We start from the raw sequence: 20736 nt of genomic DNA on the forward strand, positions 1-20736 counted from the left end.
ACGAATCTTCGCAGTGGTCATTCAACTGCGGTAAACCATTGGTGGTACATACTGCTGCGCTCAAAATACACACACATATACAAAACTACACCACATTGGACAATTCAAAATACACACACCTGACACACATACACACACCACACCCACATACCCACACCAATATAAAACAAACACCCACACTACCCACAACCCTTTACGACCCAAAGATTTTGGCAAGTGAGAGAGAGAGACAAGCCAGGAGCACCCACTGAGTCTGAGCCACACAAAATCATCACCCATACACCATCCACGCACCTCACAGCACACACCCCAACACATCACCCCGCACACCTTCACACATACCACTCACACTTCACCCATGGCACCACAAAACCACCCCAGGTTCTCTGAGGAGGAGCTAAGGGTCATGGTGGAGAAAATCATCCGGGTTGAGCCACAGCTATTCAGATCACAGGTGCAGCAGACATCTATCACAAGGAAGATGGAGCTATGGCAGAGAGTCATGGACAGGGTCAACGCGGTGGGACAGCACCCCAGAACAAGGGATGACATCAGGAAGAGGTGGAAGGACCTATGTGGAAGGTACGTTCCGTGGTTGCAAGACACCAGATAGCTGTACAGAGGACTGGCGGTGGACCCCCACCTTCTACCCCACAACTAACAACATGAAAGGAGCAAGTCTTGGTGATCATGCATCCTGAGGGCCGGGCAGGAGTAGCAGGAGGACTGGACTCTGGTAAGTCAAATCTTTACTAATTTATTCCCCCCCCCACCTGCATGCCATCACAAACACCTACCCTCACCACCATCACCCCACCACCTCACATATACCCCACCCTCACAACCCACCCATCCTAATACCAAGCCCTGAATGCAACACCAATGCATGGACCTCTATCACAGACCTGCATGGACACCCCTCACCACAGCATGTACACTAGTGACAAGCACTTAGCCAACCGAATCACAATTCACACAAGCCAAAGCTGCCTTGGTAATAACAACCATAGAGGGAAACATACCCATTCACAAGATGGCACACGCAGAAAAATAACACTGCATTTACATCCCCACAGGACCCCCACTCAACGTCACCGTAGAGGAGGTGCCAGCCACATCCAGTCCCCCCACAGAAGAGGCCCACAGTGGTGACAGCACCTCTGCACGCCTGAATCACGATGACCAACCTGGCCCATCAGGGACCTCTGGACAGTCGGTTACCCAGGCACATTCCCAACCCACCACAGAGCCTCCCCCTCAAGAAACACCACAACAGCACCCTCCCAGAGGGCCCATCCCTCTGTCCCCAGGACACATCAATCAGCAGTGTGTCCTCCACTACAGGGACCCCAGTCGACCCCACAAACACAGTATGATGAGGGACCTGGGGGTCAGTGGCAGTGGGCACACGATTCAGGGGACAGAGGCACAGGACAACAGGGAAGCTGGGAGGACTGCTCTGCGAAAGGGGGAGGACAGGCCCAGGGAACCAACTCTCCACGAGGCACTCACCAACATCCTGTGAGCATACCACCATTTCCAGGAGACCATGGGCCAAATACTGGCCAAGTTGCAGGAGACCCAATGGCTGCTGGAGGGACAATACCTGGGGAGGATCTGAGGGACATCCACACCACCCTGGTCACCATTGCAGGGGTGCTGGCAGACAAGGCCAACACCATGAGGGAGGCAGTGGCACACCAATGGGCCCCTGACACTAGCCACACCGAAGAACAGCCCTCCTACACCCTGCCGATGCTAGTGGACACGAGGCCCCACCACTGGAACAACAGGCCACCAGCACCCCACCGCCTGCAGATGGAGAAACACCCCACAAACGGTCCCTGCGATCCAGGCAGAAGCCAGAGAACATGGCCAAGACCCCCTCCAGGAAATAAGACTCTCCTGATTGTCACCCTTGTGTCCCACTCTGTCACCCTGTCCACCTTGAACTGCCATTGCTCCACTTCTTATGACCCCTTGGAAAATGCACCTGTGATACAAATAGACTGAACTCTATCCTGGAGTTTCCTCCATCATCACCTCAGCCCATTGCACATCCCCATTTACTTTTCAGCACTGAAATAAACACTCTTGGAACTATTACAAGTATGGAGTCTGTCAACTATTTAAAAAGAGTATTATTCCAACAAACTGTAAACAGTGCAATTCAAATGTACCGTAATATTTACATAGCTATGACCTGTAGAGGGCATCAGTAAACACATCAGTACCAGAGTGGGGCACAGAGATCTGAAATTAGAGATGCCAAAGGGTACAGTAAGTGGCCATAGAAATATGGAAATCAGGCTGCCATGTTCAATGTTCAACAGAAAACTGCAATGGAAGGTGAAGTTACAATGTCTAACCTGTGTGTCACTGGAAGTACTCTTGAATTAGTGTAGTTCTTTTGTCCACATCCTCTTCCTCTGCCTCCTCTTTGTCACTGTCCACAGGCTCCTCCACTGCCACACGACCATCCCCAGACTCATCCTCCTGCAGAAAAGGCACCTGGCGTCTCAAGGCCAGGTTGTGCAACATGCAACATGCAATGATGATCTGGCACACCTTCTTGGGTGTGTAGTACAGGGATCCACCTGTCAGATGGAGGCACCAGAATCTGGGCTTCCAGAGGCCAAAGGTTCCCTCACTGATCCTCCTTGTTCACCCATGTGCCTCATTGTAACGTTCGTCTGCCCTTGTCCTGGCATTACTTACTGGGGGCAGTAGCCATGAGAGGTTGGGGTAACCAGAGTCACCTGTAAATATCAAGGGATACCTGTTAGCCACACCCTCACCCCTAGGGCCAACACCACACCCATATACATACATCAACTGGGTGGGGACAATGGGCTCACCTATTAGCCACACCCTGTGCCTCTGGAGATGAGACATCACATATGGGATGCTGCTATTCCTCAAGATAAAGGCATCATGCACAGAGCCAGGATACTTTGAATTGACATGGGAGATGTACTGGTCCGCCAAACACACCATCCGCACATTCAGAGACTATTCTATTTCTGAACACTTGTTCATTTCTCAGGGGGGGTCAAATGCAATATGTGTACCATCAATGCCACCAATGATGTTGGGGATATGTCCCAGTGCATAGAAGTCAGCCTTCACTGTGGCCAAATCTTCCACCTGGGGGAAAAGATGTAGCTGCGCATGTGTTTCATCAGGGCATACAACACTCTGGTCAGCACCGTTGAGAACATAGGCTGTGACGTCCCTGATGCCGTGGCCTCTGTTGCTTGGAAGAAACGACTTGCCAGGAAATGGAGCACTGACAGGACCTGCACTATAGGGGGATACCTGTGGGGTGGCGGATAGTTGAAATTAGGTCTGGCTCCAATCGGGCACACAGTTCTTGGATTGTGACTCTATCAAGTCTGTAGGTTAGATTAATGTGCCTGTCCTCCATAGTCACCAGGTCCACCAGGGGTCTGTACACGGGGGTATGTCTCCATCTCCTATTCATCGTCAGTGGTTGAACTCTAGGGTGAAAAACAGTGAGCAGAAGGTCATATGCAAACATTTTCTCAGATTAATTTGCAATTTTTGCTTTACAGAAACAGTATGTGAACTCGTAAGTCAGTTGATGTGCCAATGGCTGCTGTGACGCAGTTAGGTGCCATGGCCTGTGCCCCCCTGAAATGGCGGCTTAATGACCTGTGAGGAGGGACAAGTGGAAATGAGGTAATTCCGCTGGTGTTGTGCGCTGTTGCGGTTGGCGCTCGACGACCGCCGTGCAACACCGCATTGGTTATCATTGGGGCCTATGGGTTCCAGGAGCCAATGGCGATGTATGCCGGCGGTGACAGTATGCACCGCTGCGAACGCGACCGCCATTTTCTATCTGTTCACTCACTTGCTACCTGACCTTCAACAGGAGAGGACCTACACTGCAAGTGCTGCTGTGACCTGTGTCTGGAAGCGACAATGGCTCGAGTGTCGGGGGGAAAGGGCCCCTGCCTTCACTTCGGAGGAGTTGGAGAGACTGGTGGATGGGGTCCTACCCCAGTACCCTTTAATCTATGGTCCTCCAGACAAACAGGTGAGTACACTGTGAGCATGATGCATGGATGTATGGATTGCTGTGTGTGTAAGCCACGTGTACGTGGCGTCTGAGGGGTCCTGTGCAGAGTGCTGCATGTATGGTGGTCAATGTATGCGCGTAATGGGATGGGGGACATGGTGGGCCATGAGTATAACACTCAGGACGGTATGACTAATGCCTTTTCTGCAGGTCAGCGCCCATCAGAAAAAGGGTATTTGGTGTGCCATCGCAAAGGAGGTGCAGACCCTGGAGGTCTTTGACAGGCGGAGCACCCACTGCCGCAAACGGTGGGAGGACCTGCGTCGCTGGGCAAGGAAGATGGCGGAGGCCCAGCTGGGGCTGGCCTCACAACGAGGAAGGGTTGCCCGTCGTACCCTGACCCCTCTGTTGTTCCGCATCCTGGTGGGGGCCTATCCGGAGTTGGATGGGCGCTTGAAGGCATCACAGCAGCCACAAGGGGGTAAGTACAGATTCAGATTCATGACTTTGCGTATGTTAAGGTGTTCCCTGGGTGGGGGATGTGGGCTGTGGGTACCCCTAGGCCAGGGTGGACATGGCAGGGTAGGTTCAAAGATGGGCATGCTCAGATGCACTCTAACCCCAATAATGTTAGTGGGCATCTACTACTGGGCAGGGTCCTGTAGGTTTCAGGTGTGCAGCTAATGGCGTTAGGCATTGTACCCCAAGGCCTGGTGACTCGCATTGTAACTGGTAGTGCATGGCCTGGTGCATAGGGCTGTTCCCTGTGAGTTGTGTACGCCAACAGTAGTTTTGTTGCTGGCATTAACCAAGTCTATCCTCTGTCTCTCCCCGGCTTTTGTTTTGTCACCCTGTCCTTGTGTGCATTAGCATCATCTGGTGGAGGAGCAGAGGCACCGGCGACGGAGGGAGCTGCATCCCACATGGGCCTGGAGGCCGAATCCACCGACGGTGAGGGCACCAGTTGGATGGAGAGCGAGGGGAGCACCACGACGGAAACAGGAGGGGACAGTACGACAGCGACACCTCCACTGATGGAAGCTCCCTGGCGGGGGCGGACACCTCGGTGCCCACCCCAACTACAGGTACAGCTGCCACCCCCATACCAGCACCGCCCTCCCAGCAGCCTCTCAGCATGTTTCCTGTGCCCGCTCACCCAGGAGGTTGGGCATCTCCTTCGCCCCAGGCACCTCAGGCCCTGCCCCAGTCAGCCCTGCTGCCCTCAGTGAGGAGGCTATTGACTTCCTGAGATCCCTCTCTGTTGGGCAGTCAACCATACTGAATGCCATCCAGGGTCTAGAAGGGCATTTGCAACAAACAAATGCATACATGGAGGGCATTCACTCTGGTGTTGCGGCTCAACAGAGAGCATTCCAGGCTCTGTCCAACTCACCGATTGCAGCCATTGTCCCTTTCTCCAGGCTCCCCCTCCAAATTCCTCCACCCGGACCCAGTCCCCTTAACCCCAGCCGATTCCAAGCACACCTTCAGACCAGACATCACCCAAATCAACACACAGAAGTGGCCCAGGCAAACACAAGCACTGCACTTCATCACACAGGCACTCACACAAGCACCATCCACATGCAGACACACCAACATACACTGCCTCCACTGTGTCCCCCTCGTCCTCATCGTCCACCTCCCTCCAAGTAGCGTCTCCACTCACACCTCATCCACTACCTCCATCATCAGCACGCCTATCATTACACACCCCTCACTTGCAGTCACCACCCCAACATCCATGCACACATCCCCTGTGTCCTCTCCCACTGTGTCTGTGCCCCAACTCCAAAAGTACACAAACGCAAGCACTCCGCCACCCAACATCCATCCACCTCACAACAGCATCCAGCCCATGCACCTGCACCCAAACACAGTAGTCTGACACCACCTACAACCACTCCCTCTTCCTCCACACCCAAACCATCACCCTCTTCCCGCCCCAGTGTCCCTAAGAAGCTTTTCCTCGCCAACATTGACCTATTCCCTCCCCCTCCCCCTGTCCTTCACTTTGGGCCATGGTGGCCAGAACCCAGCCCAGCACCTCAGCGACCCAGTCTACGGCCACTGTGGTTTATGCTGCTACTGAAGTGTGAGAGGATCCAAGGAGGCACCCGTCAGCCCAGCCAGTGTGCCAAGGCCAAGAAGGGTCCACTACCTAGCAAGGGCAAGAAGGGGACACCAGCCAGCATGGGGAAGGAAGCACCACCAGCCAGCGAGGAGAAGGAGGCACCACCAGCCAGCAAGGCCAAGAAAAAGACACCAGCTGGCAGAAGCAAGGAGGCACCACCATCTGTCAAAGGCAGGAAGGGGCACACAACACCAGCCATGGGACGTCAGTCGTCCGAGGCTACAGGTGAAGGCCTGGATGCTACCACCACTGCAGCCAGCACCGCCACATGCCCCGCCGCCAGCAGCACCACTGCCAGCAGCAGCAGCCCCAGTGGGCATCCGTCCGAGGCTGCAGGTGAAGGACTCGAGGCTACCACCACCACTGACAACACCGCCACCAGTAGCGCAACAGACATCCACTGAGCAGCCGTCACCGCTGGCGAGCAGGGTGTAGTAGTAACAACATGGGCTGCAGTGCGTCCTGGCCCCTGCAACACCTGTTGGTGTGACACCCAGGTGAGAGACTGTGACTTTGCCCCATCCAGGATTAAGCACAGTGGTCACAAAGCCCCCTCCAGAACCAGTGGAAGAAGGCATCCACTCACCCTCTCCTTGGCAGGATGAAGCACAATGGGCACAAAGCCCCCTCCAGAACCAGTGGAAGAAGGCATCCACTCACCCTCTGCTTGGCAGGATGAACAACACTGGGCAAAAAGCTCCCTCCAGAACCAGTGGAGAAGCCATCCACTTGAGGGACTGTGGCTTTGCTCTCCCAGGACCAAGCAGTGGGCAAACCACTCACTTAAGAGACTGTGGCCTTACACTCCCCAGGACCAAGCAGTGGGCAAACCACCCACTTGAGAGACTGTGGCTTTGCACTCCCTAGGAACGAGCAGTGGGCAAACCACCCACTTGAGAGACTGTGACATTGCACTCCCCAGGACCAAACAGTGGGCAAACCACCCACTTGAGAGACTGTGGCTTTGCACTCCCCAGGACCAAGCAGTGGGCATGGAGCCCCCTCCAGGCCAGTGGCATTGTACCATCTTCCGGCTGAGATGCCCGCCCATTCCCCGTCCCCCTAAGGGGAATGTGCTTTTTGGACCTGATGCCCCTGCAGTGTTCTCTCCGTATTGAGGTAGGAGTCAAGTGTAGCCTTGGCCTATGTGTTATGGCCCAGTGGGTCACGGACATTTTGGAGTGGGCATTTTCCCTCCGTTTGTATATATTGTATATATTGTACATACCGTTTATTGTTTAAGGACGTATATATCTAAAACTGTACTATTACACTCATTTTAATCCATTCATTTTATCCTTGCATTATTCCTGAGGGTTACGGGTGTATATGTAATGTTGTTGCATCTGCTTGTGTGTATTGTGTTGGGGGTGGGGGTGAAGGTGGGGGTGTTGCCTATTGCGTGTGTGTGTCACTCTATTGTGTACTAGGTGTAGTACTCACCATTGACGTCTTCGCCTGCGTTCATGTTCCTGGTGTATGAGAAGGTACACCAACAGTGGGGAAAAGTGCAGCTCAGGCTCCATGGCGTTGTGGTTCTTCCTTGAGTCATTTCTCTTCAGAGTACTGTTTCCGCCGTGCGTTTGATAGCATTGGTACCGCCCCGGATAAGCTGGTGGTTAGGCCTGTTGTAATGCTGTGGGTGGTACATTGTCTTCCGCCTGGCTGTTGGCAGTTACCGCCACGGTGTTTGTTGCTACCGCCATGGCGGTCAGTGTGTTAAAGTGGCTGTCTGTGTTGGCGGTTTCCGCTGTGGTCATGTTTCATTTATTTTGCCGCCGTCCTGTTGGCGGTGTTAGCACCGCTTTATCACCGACCGCCAGGGTTGTAATGAGGTCCTTAATTTGTAGAAAGATATCAATTCTAAAACATATAGAAACAATGGTTACAAATCAATATAATTGAAAATGGCAGCTGGATGTGCGAAGTTCTGCATGATTTTAAACCTAAGTACAACGTCACAGTAACCTTTTTTTTTTTTAAGTGAATTTTTATGTTTTAAAAAAATTATGGTGGTACAAGACTGCCAGGGCTGTTATGATGGTAGCACCGCCAACAGGCTGCCGGTGCCTCGCAGGTCATTATGACCGCGGCGGAAGCGACGCGGTCGCACCGCCGGGGCCGGCGGTTTCCCGCCACAATGGCCCCTGCGGTAGTAATCCTCCAGGGCAGGCTGCTAGCAGCGCTGCCCAGGGGATTATGAGTCCCCCTACCGCTAGCCTTTTCCTGGTGGTTTGAACCGCCAGGAAAAGGCTGGCGGTACGGGGAGTAGCGGGGCCCCTGGGGGCCCCTGCACTGCCCATGCCACTGCCATGGGCAGTGCAGGGGCTCCCTGACAGGGCCCCGTGCAGCTTTTCACTGTCTGCTATGCAGACAGTGAAAAGCGCGACGAGTGCAACTGCACCCGTCGCATGGCCGCAACTGCACCCGTCGCACGGCCGCAACACCACCAGCTCCATTTGGAGCCGGCTCCTGTGTTGCGGCCGAGATCCCCCCTGGGCCGGCGGGCGGAAACTAGGTTTCCACCTGCCGTCCCTGCGGGGATCTCCAAATGGCCGCAGCGGGGGTGCGGCAGCATTGGCGGCCGCCCGGCGGTCCAAGCCGCCCGCCAAGGTTGTAATGAGGGCCTATATTTCCTAACTATAATGTCCCTGTAAACTTTGTTGTTTCAGCAATTTCTATGGTTTGTAATATTAATTGCTATAAGTTAATCCAACAACCGCTGCACACGGCCTTCGGTCGTGTGCAGCAGAGATTGGCTGCAAGGCCTGGCCTTGGGGCCAGACTCTGCGGCCAATCCCCTATAACCAACTAACCCCACACCACAAATGGCCTTCGGCCATGTGCAGCAGGGGATGGCTGCAGGGCCTGGCCCATGCCCTGCGGCCTACCCCTTACAATCACACAACCCTGCACCTTGCACAGAAAAGTGGTTTGAAGCTTAAAAGGAACATCATTAAACATATATATTTAGGAGGGTCACATGGGGACATGTGAACCCCCTTGGAACCCAGGGACCACCACTTCCCTGGGGCAACATTAAATAAATATATGGGGGGACTTGGACCCCTCGGGCCCAGGGACCACAATCTCCATCTCCATCACCATCTCCCTAGGGCTACTTAATATAAAACCTTAGGGGAGCCACGCAGACCCTCACCCGAGGTTCCAGGGACCACCACTTCCCTAAGAAAATATTAATAAAATATGTGGGGGCTGCACAGACCCCCCTGGGCCTTGGAACCACCACCTCCCCTGGCCTACATATTAAAAAGAATTAAGGGAGGCTGGGTAGAACCCCCAGACCCTGGGGACCACCACCTTCCCCAGGGCAACAGAATACAAACTTTTTTTGGGGGGGGGCACGCAGACCTCCTCCTGGGTCCCCAGATCACCACCTTCCTATAACAACATAAAAAATATATGGGGGCGCAGGGGGTGCCATGAGCTGTCCTTCCCTTTTTTAATGTGTTTTTTAATGTGTTTGGCCCAGGGTATGGAGCAGCCAAGGCCTACTATACCTCAGGGAGGGAGAATGTACGCCCTCATGTCCTTAAATTTTGACCCCAGTGGGGGGTCTACAGAAACCAAGAATGCTCTGAGAGGTGGGGCACCACCCCCACTCCTTTTTTACTGTATTTGACCCTGGAGGATAGGGTCCCTGGGGCCTATTAAGGCTCAGAGATGAGGACTGCATGTCATCCTCCTCTGTTTAATTGTGTTTGGCCCATAGAGGATAGGGTCCCTGGGGGCAATTAACAGTCAGGGAGGGGGCAGTATATATTATGCCCCAGTAGACGTGGTCACCAAGACCCAAAGATCAACCCTACACTGTGCATGCCAAAGGCTGTGTACTGTGTATGTTTAGCAGCCTGCTACGGGTTTGGCCCCAGGGTCAAGGGACAGGCCAAGGCCTGTGACCAACACCTCATTGTGCATAGCCAAAGGCTAAGTGAAACAAGGGGGGCTGCCTGCAGGGTGGTTGAAGCAAGCTAATCCAAAACATGCTGGGATTAGGTGTGATAAAAAGATCTCTTTTTATTTTAAAATTAACCTTAGAAATTCACTGGAATATCCAAAGGATAAAATAATGTTATAGATAGGTGAATAGCACCTACTGGCAGTTGCCAGTAGTTAGTTATAGTTAGGATTTAGTTTCCATACAAAAAGCATTTTTTGACTTGCCTATATCTTTGACAGCGTTTGACAAATCTTCTCAAAGTTTTCCCCAAAAAAGTGCCCTGGTGATTCTTACTGCGCATGGAAAGTTTTGAGGTGATTCCTCAAGCAGGGGCTGAGAAAAAGGGGGGGGTCAAAAAAGTTGTGTTTACCATGGTAATTCCCATAGGACCTTGAGACACAGCTACAGCCTGAACCACTGGATGGAATTATACCAAATTTGTCAGAAAGATAGCTTTCAGTGTGCAGTAGTTTTTGAGATATTAAAGGAAATCCAAATTTACATATCTGGGCTCACGACTAATTTGCAAATATTTGTGAATTTTTGTGAATGCGTATGTGAAAAGAAGCACTGTAATTGGCTGGCTGCAACCTAACTACAAAGTTGCGGCTTTCGTTTTATTTCACGGGACATAGTCCCCAGGGATAAAAAATCCTAATTGAAAGTGGCATAAGGAGTCAGGATGGATTTACCCTGACCCGAGGCATGAGATATAGTGTAAGTGCTCCTATGTAAAATGTATGTGTAATTGGCTTTCCCTGATTGGCATATTTGGTTTACAAGTATGTCCCTAGTACAGTGCACTAGAGGTGCACAGGGCCTGTTAATCAAATGCTACTAGTTGCCCTGCAGCACTGGTTGCGCCACTCACATTAGTAGCCCTGTAAACATGGCTCAGACCTGCCACTGCAGTGTCTGTGAGTGCAGTGTACCCACTTGCCAGGTCTAAAACATCCCTTTATTAACTGTAAGGGGAGCCCTTGGTAGCACCATGGGCAGGGTGCAGTGTTTGTAAAAGGTGGGACATGTACGTATGTGTTTTACATGTCCTAACAGTGAAATACTGCCAAATTCGGTTTTCACTGTTGCAAGGCCTATCTCTCTCAGAGGTTAACATAGGGGCTGCCTTTAAATATTATTAAAGTGCAGATTCCCCTAGAGAGCAGATAGAAATATGGAGTTTAGGGTCTCGGATCTCACAATTGAATTTTTCTTTTTTTAGTGAAGTTGGTTTTTAGATTGTGTGTTTGAAAATGTCACTTTTAGAAAGTAGGCATTTTCTTGCTTAAACCATTCTGTGACTCTGCTTGTTTGTGGATTCCCTGTCTGGGTCTGTTTGACATTTGGGCTGTTTGCACCTCTCTATAGACAGTGACACAAAGGGAGCTGGGGTGTAGCCTGCATATCCTGATGAGCCATCTGTGCTAGGAGGGAGCAGAGGAGTGGTCACTTACACCTGAAAGGGCTGTGCCTGCCCTCAAACATATGCAGTCTCTGACCCCCTGGTGTGTGTCTGGGGCCTGGCCTGGGCAGGGCAGGATCTTACAAACAAGAGAGACTTTCCTTTGAAGTAGGCCTACTTCAAAGGCAGAAAGGGGCATAAGAAGAGCCCTAAAAAAAAACAGAAAATCAGATCACTTCTGGAATCAAGAGGAACCTCTGCCAAGGAGAAGAGCTAAAGAGCTGAGGAGAAGTGCTGCCCTGCCTGTAACTGTGCTTTGTGGAGCTATTCTGCAGTTGCTGCTTCTGCCTGTGAAAGGGGACAAAGACTGGACTTTGAGATATATTCCTGCTTGAGATGAATCTCAAGGGCTTGGACTGAGCTTGTCCCCTGTTCTGAAGTGTCAGGGCCATCAAAGATGTCCCCAACCAGCACTTCGACTCTCTACTGAGACTCCTGCCCTGACAAGTGGTGCCCTATTCAGTCACTGGGCCCTTGAAAAGAGAAGCTTGTGAAAATCCAAGAAAACCAGATGACTCGGGACCAACACCGCTGCCGAGACCTGTGACGCCACCTGCAGCCGACTCCGTGGTCCTCGCTGGAGTACAACCACCCTCACAGGTCCGACATCGCTGCAGCCCCGCCAAAGTCCGTGACTCTGTGGAAGTCGCTGCACCACGTTGTGACCGCCAGATATTGACTCCATCTGAAGTGCACAGATTCAACGCTTCGCACCAATGTCACTTTACTTCCACCGCTCTGTAGCAAGGACCCAACGCCTCTTTGTGACGCCTCAGGTACTTTGCCAGAACTAATGCCGCCTTGGATCCAGCGACGTCGCGAATCCCAACTTCGCGCACCGGCTTGTTTTCACACTTTACCAAGGTACTGTACCCGGGGTTCTGCGTGACTCCGTGCTCGGTGCCGTTGGTGTTGGATTGTTGGGAACGACTCCATCACAATGCCTTGTTAACACCTCATCGAAGCATTTTGTGTTTCTAAGCTCTATTTTTAAGGTTAATCTTTAACCTCTTAGCTGCTGGGCCGTTTCCCCCCCCCCCCCCCCCAGTGCTGAGCCCTTTTTTGGCTATTTGGGGTAGTTCGAGCTTAGGCCTTCATAACTTTTTGTCCACGTAAGCTATCCATGCCAAATTTGCGTCCTTTTTTTCCAATATCCTAGGGATTCTAATGGTACCCAGTGTTTGTGGTTTCCCCTGGAGGAGACCAAGAAATTAGCCAAAATAGAGCAAAAATGTTGTTTGCTTCAAATAAATTGGAAAAAAAGGCTGCAGGAGAAGGCTTGTGGTTTATCCCCTGACAATGGCATCAACAAAGGGTTTGTGGTGCTAAAATCACCAGCTTCACAGCTTTCAGGAAAAGGTGGACTTGAATCAGAAAAACACATTTTTCAACACAATTTTGGCATTTTTCTGAGACATACCCCATTTTTACTATTTTTTGTGCTTTCAGCCTCCTTCCAGTTAGTGACAGAAATGGGTGTGAAACCAATGCTGGATCCTGGAAAGCTAACTATTTTTGAAAAATAAACAAAATTTAGAATTCAGAAAAGGCTCATTTGTGTAGATCCTACAAGTTTTTCCTACAGAAAATAACAGCTGAAATGAAAAAATATTGAAATTGAGCTGAAAACAACAGCCATTTTTCTTTATGTTTTACTCTGTAACTTTTTCCTGCGATGTCAGATTTTTGAAAGCAATATACCGTTATGTCTGCTGGACTCTAATGGTTGCGGTGATATGTAGGACTTGTAGGTTCATCAAGAACCCTAGGTAGCAAGAGCCAATAAATGAGCTGCACCCTGAAGTTGGTTTTCATTCTATACTGGGCATACAGCAATTCATTTGCTGAAATATGAAGAGTGAAAAATAGGTATCAAGAAAATCTTTGTATTTCCAAAATGGGCTCAAGATAAGGTGTTGAGGAGCAGTGGTTATTTGCACATCTCTGAATTCCGGGGTGCCCATACTAGCATGTGAATTGCAGGGCATTTCTCAAATGGACATCTTTTTTACACACTCTCTTATATGTGGAAGGAAAAAAATGTAGAGAAAGACAAGGGGCAATAACACTTGTTTTGCTATTCAATGTTTCCCCAAGTCTCCCGATAAAAATGGTACCTCACTTGTGTGGGTAGGCCTAGCGCCTGCGACAGGAAATGCCCCAAAACACAACGTGGATACATCACATTTTCCCAAGGAAAACAGAGGTGTTTTTTGCAAAGTGCCCACCTGTGGATTTTGGCCTCTAGCTCAGCCGGCACCTAGGGAAACCTACCAAACCTGTGCATTTTTTAAAACTAGATACCTAGGGGAATCCAAGATGGGGTGACTTGTGGGGCTATCACCAGGTTCTGTTTCCCAGATTCTTTGCAAACCTCAAATTGTTCTAAAAAAACACTTTTTCCTCACATTTCGGTGACAGAGAGTTCTGGAACCTGAGAGGAGCCACAAATTTCCTTCCACCAAGCGTTCCCCCAAGTGTCCCAATAAAAATTATACCTCACTTGTGTGGGTAGACCTAGCGCCCACGACAGGAAATGCCCCAAAACACAATGTGGACACATCCCATTTTTTGACAGAAAACAGAGGTGTTTTTTGCAAAGTTCCTACCTGTAGATTATGGCCTCTAGCTCAGCCGGCACCTAGGGAAACCCACCAAACCTGTCCATTTTTAAAACTATAGACCTATGGGAATCCAAGATGGGGTGACTTGTGGGGCTCTGACCAGGTTCTGTTACCCATAATCCTTTGCAAACCTCAAATTTGGCTAAAAAAACAAGTTTTCCTCACATTTCGGTGACAGAAAGATCTGGAATCTGAGAGGAGCCACAAATTTCCTTCCACCCAACGTTCCCCCAAGTCTCCCGATAAAAATGATACCTCACTTGTGTGGGTAGGTCTAGCGCCCGCGACAGGAAATGCCCCAAAACACAACGTGGACACATCCCATTTTTGGACAGAAAACAGAGGTGTTTTTTGCAAAGTGCCTACCTGTAGATTTTGGCCTCTAGCTCAGCCGGCACCAAGGGAAACCTACCAAACCTGTGCATTTTTTAAAACTAGAGACCAAGGGGAATCCAAGATGGGTGACTTGTGGGGCTCTGACCAGGTTCTGTTACCCAGAATCCTTTGCAAACCTCAAAAAATGTGGCTAAAAAAACACGTTTTCCTCACATTTCGGTAACAGAAAGTTCTGGAATCTCAGAGGAGCCACAAATTTCCTTCCAGCAAGCGTTCCCCCAAGTGTCCCGATAAAAATGGTACCTCACTTGTGTGGGTAGCCCTAGTGCCCGCCACAGGAATGGATCATACAAGGGTCAATGGTAGTCCTTCCATGAGGGCTACTGTTAACCCTAGAGTGATCCATTCCTGAAGCAGGCACTAGGCACAGGCACACAAGCGTGGTTGTGTTTTTATCAGGACAAGTGGGGAAACACTGGGTGGTAGGAATTTTGAGGATCCCTGCACATTCCTGTAGTTTCTGTGATAAAAAAGAAAGGAAAAATAGTGGTTTTAATCAACGTTTCACTTTTGCAGGGTATTCTGTGTAAGAAAACTTTGCTAAATCCAAACACGCCACATTTATGTGGGCTGCCTTGGGTGTCTAGTTTTCAGAAATGTCTGCGTTTGGTAGGTTTCCCTATATGGCTGCCGAGCCCAGGACCAAATACTTAGGTGACTGTCTTAAAAAACGAGGCTGTTTTGTTGTAGGTAATTTTAATGTCTCCACAATCCGTTTTGGGTACTTCCCTGTTGTGGTCACTTGCCCACTCACTAAAGTGAGGCAGTTTTTCGCTGGAGACTAAGTGGAACTTGGGGCTCCCTGCAGATCCCTGGACTTCTGCTCATTGGAATGCAAGGCAAATGTGTTTCTTAAGCACATTTTGTGATTTCAAGGGGATTCTGGGTGAAGGAAAACTGGTGAGAGCCACGCAAGTCCTGCACCCTTGGACTCCCCTGGTACTAGTTTGTTAAAGTTAACCCACCACTCACACTGGTTGGTTTTAGCATCTCCAGAAATTATGGTTTCAAAGCATGAATACTTATCAAAGTATCTGAATATTGAAACCAAGCCTTCTGAAGGTGGGCCACAAAGCCGCGTCCAGGCACCAACCTCTTTATGGTCCATTCACACGCCATTCACGCACAACAAACAACCCTTTCATATTGCCAGCCACGGGCCCAATCCAACCAATCACTGCACTTACATTAACCTACCGCTGCCAGACAAGGGCCCATTACATTCACACGCCACAGAACCGAATAAGTTTGACTACATTTTATCACCTGTCAAGTAACTGCCTCCTTCTTCCTTAACTTTACCAAATGCATGCGTAACGAACCTTTACTAATGACTCCTGTGACAGCCACCTGAGGCTCAGGAAGACATGTTTTTCATGCGCCTTTAACGCACTCTCTGTGCTAAATCCAACTCCTTCCAGTTTGTGGATGCAAGTTGGGGGTGTCTGAGTATGCCGATAAAAGCAATTCCTCGAACTGAGTGAGCATATCTACCTTTGAAACTAAGGGAGACATGCGGGGGATTTCTCATGATGTTCCCTAAAGAGAAGGTCATAGGCTATGAAAAAGGGTAGTGTTTGGTACATAGGGGAGTCCATGAGAATGTAGCATATGTCCCAGCCAACATTATGTGCAGTGATGTGACTGTAATGCACTTATACAGCAAACTGAACATCTACTAAGTTTTGATGGAGGATGAAGATGAAAAGCAGGTCAAACACTGACCTATACAAGTCATTCTCCTTCAGTGCTGGGATGGCACCAATGGGTTTGAATCCATAGGTGTAGATGATGTACATCTGTACTACCTTTACTATCTGCCTTCTACTTGTGCAATAACCCTGTGAAGGCACACCTACCACAAGCTTTCCTTACCCATTCATTTCTCTGTTCTCATCAGAGTCCTGGCTAATCCTGCATAATTGCCAAGTGGACCTATACTAGTTTGTGGATGCAAGTTGGGGTTTTCTAAGTATGCCGTTCAAAGTGATTCCTCGAACTGAGAGAGCATATCTACAGTTGAAAGTAAGGTAGACATGCTGGTGAAGAAAGGGTACTCCGTGACAATGTGGCATATGTTCTGTCCACTAGTATATGCAGTAGGGGGAATATAATGCATGTTAATTGAACAGAGCACCGAACACGATCTGACAGTGGATTTAGTTCTCAAGCAATCCAAAAGGAAGCTAATGATGAAGTAGATGAAGTAAAATTCTGTGGCTCCTAGCCTAACGAAGCAGTGGCCCATGGACGTTCGGTATCCATGCACTGCCACTGAAAGGATTACCCAACGGCAGCTCAACCTCAGTCAATTTCCCAGAACTTTGCTTTAGTATGATACAACGTAAAGCAAGTAGGGATACAGAGGCCTGGTTGTGATGGACACTGGGGACAGTAATACCGACTCTCCTGCCGCTTTCCATGCTTCGAGCACACTTTACAGCGACGACATGGACGATCCTTTTTGGGTGTTTGAGGAATGCGATCAGGAAAGTGTCGCTCCTGCAGCCTTGCCACATCCTCCAGAACATATGAGGTTCAGGCTGCTGCTGCTTCTGTAACAGCAGTGAGGCTTTCAATTACAGACAACTGGAAGTCAAGGAAAGTCAAGAGTCTTCCTGTGGTTGTCTGACGGTAAACAACATACACATTATATGTTGCCATCTGAATCAGGTGGGTAAACAGTTTCTTGTACCAAGTGCGAGTTTTACGACACGCATTGTATGGTTGAAGAACCTGGTCGTTCTTGTCCACTCCGCCCATGTACTTATTGTAATCAAGTATGCAGATGGGCTTGTGGACTCGTCATGTAGTGAGCACATATACATCACGCCTATCTAAGAACTTGACTGCGAGCAGTTCGTTAGAACGCAATGCAGTACTCTGGGATTTCTGGAGCTTCTTACAAACAAGTACCTGCGGGAATCCTTTGCGGTTACAACAAATTGTACCACAGGCCACAGTGCCAGCTTTGTAGAGCTCACTGAACAGCTCTACTCCTGTTTAGAAATTGTCCACATAAAGGTTATAACCTTTGTTAAGATTTGGCTGGACAAGTTCCCATACAATCTTACCTGTGACCCCTAACGCGGGAGGGCAACCTACAGGGTTTAGGGTAGAGTCCTTCCCTGTATACACTCTCAAGCTGTACACATAGCCAGAAGAGCTCTCACACAGCATGTACAGCTTTATGCCATGGCGAGCTCTTTTGCTCGCAATGTACTGTCTGAAAAGCAGCCGTCCTTTGTACAGGATCAAGGACTCATCGACTGCTATATTCTTTCCAGGAGTATAGATCTCTGGAATCCTGGCAGACAAATGTTCCACGACAGGCCGAATTTTGAACAACCTGTCATGGTCTGGATGGTCCCGGGGCAATGCAGCAGAATTGTCATTGAAATGCAGCACGCGCTGCAGTAGCAGAAAACAATCTCTGCTCTTGTATGGTGCAAAGATGGGGGTTACTCAAACCGTGCGAGTCGTCCAGTAGGACTGCAAGGTGGGTTTCTGCACTAACCCCATTTTGAGCATAAGGCCCAAAAATATCTTCAACTCCGCCAGCGAAGTGGGAGTCCACTGGCGTGCCCTAGAACGGGGTCCTAGGGTGCCTCCACGCTCCCTCAGAAATTGGTCTGCACGCAAATTTGTTTGCTGCACAATTTCCTGAAGGAAGTCAACATCCAAAAATAGATGGGTGTAGTCGACTGGCAAAAAGTTAGCTGTATCGACTTTACATCCAGCGTCACCAGTAAAAGGTGGAATTTGGGGCTGAACTAAACAGGGGGGCTGCAAAGAGAGCACTCTCTCTGTGCTTGTGGCCGCATGCACCTGCTCTCTGGGTTCGACTAAACCGATGTTGTCCCGCTGCACAGACTGTGCTTGCAAAGGGACAGCACGGGTGTCGTCATCATCTCCTTCAGAATCACTGGAAGAGGTGTCGTCAGATGGGACTCCGCCGACTGAAAAATCACTCACAGATTCTACCCCACTGTCCTCTCCCTCAGATGCTGTCTCAGTATCTGCTGTCTCAGTCTCTGATCCTACATCAGAGCTGTCCTCTATAACCCGAGTTAGGGCTTGAGCAGCAGTCAACCAACGAGACGCAATCTCTGCTGCTGGCTAAACTGTCCCTCTAGAGTACTAGCCTACGTAGAAGGCAGATAGAGTCACAAAATTACTCCTGGGTATGTTTGATGTGTCCAATAGGAAATGTTGTCACCTTACCTTCGCTTCTTCTCCAATTCAGCAGATTCTCTGAAGACACTGAAAAAAACAAAAAAGATAGTATTACTTCACCTTACCACATACCCATCATCACAGCCTTTAGCACTGGTGGCACCCAGTGCGACAGTCAGCTAAATACATATAAATGTAAATCCTTTACAGCAGGACAATAAACCATCTGTGCTACTTTATGTCATCAAAACTGCCACTAGACAAAAGACAGATAAATATATATATATCTATCACTTTTATATATGTGTGGTTTCCCTGGGGGGCCAATTGTGGCTCCCAGAAAACAACACATGAAAAAAAAAAACATTTATATATATATTTAATGACGGATAGAATTATAGGTTCACTAGTCGGTTCCTATCCAAGAGTAACATATAGGAAGAGCAGATCTTTGCGGGATATTCTAGTGCATAGTTACATAAATAAAAACAGGAATGAACAGATGGGATTTATGAAGCAGGCAGGTTTTTACAAATGTATGAAATGTAAGGCTTGTAAGTTCAGTAAGAATTGTAAAACATACATGTTGCCCACAGGGGAGGAAAGAAAAATCAATAAGTTCATTAATTGTAACTCTGATTTCACTGTATACGTTATTAAGTGTCCGTGTAACCTCTATTATGTGGGTAGTACAATTTTCCCGGTTAAGAAACGGATATTGGAACATTGGAGGGCAATCAAGAACAATGATGTTAATTATCCTATAGCTCGAAATTGTAAAGTAATTCATGAGGGGAGTATTGATGGCATGTTATTTTTTGGGATTGACAGGATTATATCATCCCCACGAGGAGGAGACAGAGAACGAAATTTGAGAAAAATGGAATCGGAGTACATTATTAGACTTAATAGCAGAGCCCCGTGGGGGCTGAACCAGGATGAGGAACTGTATGTACATGTGGGTTAATGGAATTGTGAGAACTTTTACACTCTCTTTTGGTCAGGCGCTTTTTCGATTTGACTAGCTAATACCTTCACCCCGGTTTATTAAATGAATTAGTAAAATCAATTATTTTGAGTGGATATGGATAGCTATGAAGATTTGGGGTAACATTAATAAATTTGAATAAGGAAAGATCTTTCAGAGGTGATAAGAATATGAAATTCTCGATTGGAGATACCATAATGATGACATATTTATTTAATTAATTGTGGGGTAGAAATATGAAGAATATTTGTTAGATTGATAATTATTTTCTTGTATTATGATATTTTCTTTGAATAATGATGTGGAAATGAATTAATGCTAAAAGGTATCCTTAAAGAAATTTGGTTTTATAAATAAGATTTTTTCTAAAATTAGGACTGTTAAACTAAAGTATCCATAGTATTTTTTCTTTGTTTATTAGTAAGCAGGATATGAAATAGGAAAGGGGGAGGGGAAGTAGTTTGATTATTTACTTTTTGAATGAAGGTGGGCTATGAAGAAGACCGTTGAGGTTGAAACGCGTTGCCCGTTCTTTTGTTTATTACCTCGGTATCGTGTTTTTTGTCTGAAAATAAATTACGAGGGTGCAGCAGTACAGAGTGCCGGTGTTCTCCTTTGACTATGATTTGGGAGGAGTGTCTTTGATATATATATATATATATATATATAGATATATATATATATATACATATATATCATTCCATTTTAATTCCATTAGTGAGATCTTAACAAACTAAATTCTAAAGGGATAAAAGTGATTATGAAGAAGGGAGAATTTTCACATTTGCAAGGAGATTTCAACATGCAAAATTAAAAGAACAAATTGACCTATCTCAAATTGAAAAATCGGATAAATCGAGTAACGAATCAAGGTCAACTGACAATGAATCCAGTGAAGGAGAGTTAACGTCAACTAATACTCAGGGAGCAAAACTAACATTGTTAAACGAGAT

The sequence above is a fragment of the Pleurodeles waltl genome, chromosome 1_2, assembly GCF_031143425.1.
Source record: "Pleurodeles waltl isolate 20211129_DDA chromosome 1_2, aPleWal1.hap1.20221129, whole genome shotgun sequence".
NCBI lineage: Eukaryota > Metazoa > Chordata > Amphibia > Caudata > Salamandridae > Pleurodeles > Pleurodeles waltl.